Genomic DNA, 5,517 nt, shown 5'->3' with positions numbered 1-5,517 from the left:
ATGAAAAGGACCAAGATGACGTGGATAGTTCTCAGAACTTCACAATGTCAAGAAGCTAAAAATCTAAAATGACTGTTGGATGGTGTGAAGTGGCTGAAAAGGATGACATCTAAATGTGAGTGTAGAAAAAACAGTCATGAAATTCATTTGGAAAAATAAGAGACCCATAATAGCCAAATCAATCCTCAGCAAGAAGAGTGAAGCAGGTTTTTCTCCCCTGTAGTGCTGTTGGGCCTGCAGGTCTGTGTGGATCCATGGACCTGGATCTCTGTCCCACAGGATGGGGTTTGTTAAAGTTGTGAAGAATAAGGCCTACTTTAAGAGATACCAAGTGAAATTTAGAAGACGACGAGAGGGCAAAACTGATTACTATGCTGGGAAACGCTTGGTGATCCAGGACAAAAATAAGTTCAACACACCCAAATACAGAATGATAGTTCGTGTAACTAACAGAGATATCATTTGCCAGATTGCTTATGCCCGTATAGAAGGGGATATGATAGTCTGCGCGGCATATGCACATGAACTACCAAAATATGGTGTAAAAGTTGGCCTAACAAATTATGCTGCAGCATATTGTACTGGCCTGCTGCTGGCCCGCAGGCTCTTCAATAGGTTTGGTATGGACAAGATTTATGAAGGCCAAGTGGAGGTGACTGGAGATGAATACAATGTGGAAAGCATTGATGGTCAACCTGGTGCCTTCACCTGCTATTTGGATGCAGGCCTTGCTAGAACTACAACTGGCAATAAAGTTTTTGGGGCCCTGAAGGGAGCTGTGGATGGAGGCTTGTCTATCCCCCATAGTACCAAACGATACCCTGGTTATGATTCTGAAAGCAAGGAGTTCAATGCAGAAGTACATCGGAAGCACATTACGGGTCAGAATGTTGCAGATTACATGTGCTATCTAATGGAAGAAGATGAAGATGTTTACAAGAAACAGTTTTCTCAGTATATAAAGAACAACGTTACCCCTGACATGATGGAGGAAATGTATAAGAAAGCTCATTCTGCTATACGAGAGAATCCAGTCTATGAGAAAAAGCCCAAGAGAGAAGTTAAAAAGAAGAGGTGGAACCGTCCTAAAATGTCCCTTGCCCAGAAGAAAGATCGGGTAGCTCAAAAGAAGGCAAGCTTCCTCAGAGCTCAGGAACGGGCTGCTGAGAGCTAAACCAAACAACAGTTTTTCTATGAAGTTTTTTCAGATACAGATAATAAACTTATTGAACCAGCAAAAAAAAAAAAAAAAAAAGAGTGAAGCAGGAGGCATCAAATACAAAACCTTAAACTATACTACAAAGCTATAGTAACAAAAACAGCATGGTATTGGCACCAAAATAGACATGTCAACCAATGGTTCAGAATAGAAGACACAGATACAAACCCACATAAAAACAGTTATCTCATACTCAACAAAGGTGCCAAAAAATACATTGGAGAAAAGATAACCTCTTTAACAAATGGTGCTGGGAAAACTAGGAAGCCATATGCAGCAAAATGAAACCAAACCCAATTTCTCACCATGCACAAAACTCAAAGTGGATCAGGGACCTAGGAATTAGACCAGACACCCTGCACCTAATAGAGGAAAATAGGCCCAAACCTTCATCATATCAGATTAAGTCCCGACTTTCTTAACAAGACTCCTAAAGTGCAAGAAATAAAATCAAGAATCAGGAAATTGGATGGATTCAAACTAAAAAGCTTTTTCTCTGCAAAAGAAAAATCAACCAAGTGAAGAGAGAGCCTACATTTTGGGAGCAAATTTTTGCCACACACACGTCAGAGCACTAATCTCCAGGATATACAAAGAACTCAAAAAACTTAATACCACAAAACTAAACAACCAAATCAATAAATGTACTAAGGAGCTGAACAGACACTTCTCAGAAGGAGATATACAATCAATCAACAAATATATGAAAAAATGTTCAACTTCTCTAGTAATTAGAGAAATGCAAATCAAAACTACTCTAAGATTTCATCTCATGCCAGTCAGAATGGCAGCTATTAAGAATACAAACAACAGTAAGTGTTGGTAAGGATGTGGGGGGGAAAGGCACACTCATACATTGCTGGTGGGACTGCAAATTGATCCAACCAATCTGGAAAGCAATATGGAGACTTCTTAGAAAACTTGGAATGTAACCACCATTTGACCCAGCTATCCTACTCCTCAATATGTACCCAAGGAACTTAAAATCAACATAATAATGTAGCCACACCGATGTTATATTATAGCAGCTCAATTCACAATAACTAAACTGTGGAACCAACCTAGATGCATTTAGATAAATGAATGTATAAAGAAACCGTGGTATATATACAAAATGGAATATTACTCAGCATTAAAAGAGAATAAAATTATGCAGGTAAATGAATGGAGTTGGAGAATATTATACTAAGCGAAGTAAGCCAATCCAAAAAAAAATCAAAGGCTGAATGTTCCCCCTGATAAGAGGATGTTGTCCATAATGGGGAAGGGGTATGGGAAAAATGGAGGAACTGTGATTGGGTAAAGGGGACATAGGGGAGAGGAGGGGTACAAGGGCAGGAAAGATGGTGGAATGAGATGGACATCATTACCCTAGGTACCTGTATAACTGCACATATGGTGTGATGCTATATCGGATACAACCAGAGAAATGAAAAGTTGTGCTGCAATTATGTACAATGAATCAAAAAGGATTCTGCTGTCATATATACCCAATTAGAATGAATGAATGAATTAATTAAAATTTAAAAAGATCAGTGTGCTCAACCATACACACACATATTCTTTCAAGAGATTGATTAATTAATTAATCAATTAATTAATGCACTGGGATCAAACCCAAGGTTATTCATATGCTCTGCAAGTGCTCTGCCACTAATCTATAACCCAACCCTAAGGGTGTTCTTTATAGATCTTCTCATATAAGAGAGGTTCTAAGAAATTGAAAAGCATTGTTCTTCATCCATTTCAGCAGTAGCAAGAAGTAGAAAAGATATAATCTTGAAAATATCTGTGAATCTGGCTCAGTCATAATGGAACAAACTCTACGACATCCACAGGAGACCCACAAAGTTCCTTTGAGAAAATTACATCAGCAGAAACTCTACTGTTTTGGATTTAAATGTAAAGAGCAATGAAAGAAAACTTTCAACACCTCTAGCCCCATTCTACTGGTAGGAAGCAGGCTGATAAAGCTACTCATTAAAACACACATTATATTCCAAGGAAAAGAAAGGATGATTTATAGATCCGAGCTAAGAGCCCAGAGGGCAGAACCAAGGATACAGAGGATAGAACCGAGGGCTGCAGAAGATGATTTCTGAGACCCTGGCTGGCATTATTCTAGTTGAATTTCAAAGCTTTTTTTATACTAATGATTTTTCCTTGCTACTCACCACTCCCATCAACCCCTCTGAACCATAATTATCATCCTATGCTGGGCTCACCATTGTATGTTAGGAGGGTTGGAGCAAATAACTTGTGTATTGAGGCCTGCAGATGGAGAGGATTTGTGAACCATGAATTTTCATATCCCAGAGCCTCAATATTGTCTATCTGATTTAGATTATGAGAATTCGGACTTTGAAATAATAAAGTTTTTTTTATTATAGTAAGAACACTTACCATGATATCCACTTTTTTAACTAGTTTTAAGTGAACAATATACTATTGATAACTACAATTTGTATGACAAATTGCTAGAATTTATTCATTTGAAGAAGAAATGCAAATGGCCAATGGGCCCATGAAAAGATGCTCAAGAATACTAACAAGCAGTGAGATGCAAGTCAAAATCACAATAACATACCACCTCACACCCGTTAAGATGACCATTATCACAAAATAAATAATAACAAGTGCTGGCAAGGGTCTGGAGAAATTGGAACCTTTGTGCTCTGCTGGTGGCAATATAAAATAGCATCACTATTGTGGAAAACAATATGGAAGTGCTTCAGAAAATTAAAACAACTGTAGAACTGCTATAGGATCCAGAAATCTCACTACTGGGTGTAGTTTACATGAAAAAAAATGAAAGAAGTATGTTGAAAAGATATCTGCACCCCCCATGTTTATTCAGCATTATACAAAATGGTCAAGGTATAGAAATAACATAAATGTCCATCAACAAACAAATGGATACATAAAATGTCACACACACACACACACACCACATACTCATGGAATATTAGTAGAAAATGTGATACATGTAGATGGGATATTATTCAGTCTTAAAAAAAGAAAGAAATCTTGTCATAAGTGATAATATGAATGAAACTGGTGGACATTATGCAGTAAAATAAACTAGTCACAAGACTAATACTGCATGATTCCACTTATTTGAAGTATCTAAAATACTCAAAACTCATTTTTTTAAAGGAGAGAGAGAGTGGAATGGTGGTTACCATATACTAGGGAGAGGAAAAAATAGGTGTTGCTGGGCTAATGAGATTTACATAAGATTTGTATTGATGCTGCAATGAAAAGAGACTCCTGGAGACCTTGAGAAGGAGGAAGTGCATCCAACACATGGAAAATGGAGAATTTGAAGGATCAGTAGGTGGATTGTGGTAACCCGAATACTAAAAGAACCCACTGAGATTTCCTCTTATCTGTGGGATTGTGACTATGAGATAGCAAACTTAAAATTATGTAATGATGCATAACAAAAGGGATTTTTCCAATATGGTTGAGGTCACTAATGATTGACTCACTAATTCAAAGGGAGATTACGTGGTGAGCCTAAAATAATCATGAACCACTTTTAAAATAGAGAGTCTTTTTCCAGTTATAGTAGAAAAGGAACTCAAATTTAATCATAAGAAGGATTTGATGTGTCATCGCTGATTTCAAAGATGGAGAGGACCACAGGAAATGTAAAAATAGGTAGTCTCTTATGGGAGAGAATAGTGACTGATAGTCGTCAATGAATCAAAGACCTTGGTCCCACAACCACAAGAAACTGAGTTCAACCAACATGCACTTAGAAGAGAATTTTTCCCCAGATAAGAGTCCAGTCTGGTTAACACCTTAATTCTTGTCTTTGGGGGCTAGGAGCAAAGGAGCCAGCCAAGACCAGACTTTTGACCTAGAGAAACATGAGATAATAGGTTGTTTGAAACCACTAAGTGTGTGGTAAGTTATCACATACCAATAAAATAAAAAATAGCAAGCCTCTGAGGCCCATGCTTATCACTGAAGCAGTGTTACTTACACTCTACTTCATCAGACAAAGCAAACTCACAAAGCCAGGCCACATTCAGAGGGTGGAGATGCAGACCTAATTCACATGAGCATGAGCAATTGTGGGTATTACTGCCACATGATAGGAATTCTGGCTTGGATCATGTTAAAAGGGAACCTGTCAAAAAGAAGGGTTTCTTTACAAACTTAAGGAGACGATACAATAGGGTGGACTACTGGAGAATCAGAAGCCAAGGGGGTGATGGGAGTGACCAGTCAGAGAACGTTATTGCAGGAAGTACTGGAAAGCTCAATCTGTGACCATCAGCTTCAGACAC

General features: G+C 38.0%; 1 pseudogene; it reads left to right on the top strand.

Moving 5' to 3' along the window:
• The first annotated feature begins 229 nt into the window (after positions 1 to 229).
• LOC143394350 (large ribosomal subunit protein uL18 pseudogene) lies at positions 230 to 1,244 on the top strand (annotated as a pseudogene).
• The last annotated feature ends 4,273 nt before the right edge of the window (positions 1,245 to 5,517 follow it).

Source organism: Callospermophilus lateralis, chromosome 3 (assembly GCF_048772815.1).
Source record: "Callospermophilus lateralis isolate mCalLat2 chromosome 3, mCalLat2.hap1, whole genome shotgun sequence".
NCBI classification, from domain to species: domain Eukaryota; kingdom Metazoa; phylum Chordata; class Mammalia; order Rodentia; family Sciuridae; genus Callospermophilus; species Callospermophilus lateralis.
The sequence above is the reverse complement of the archived record's forward strand: the minus strand, read 5'-3'. Positions and strand labels throughout refer to the sequence as shown.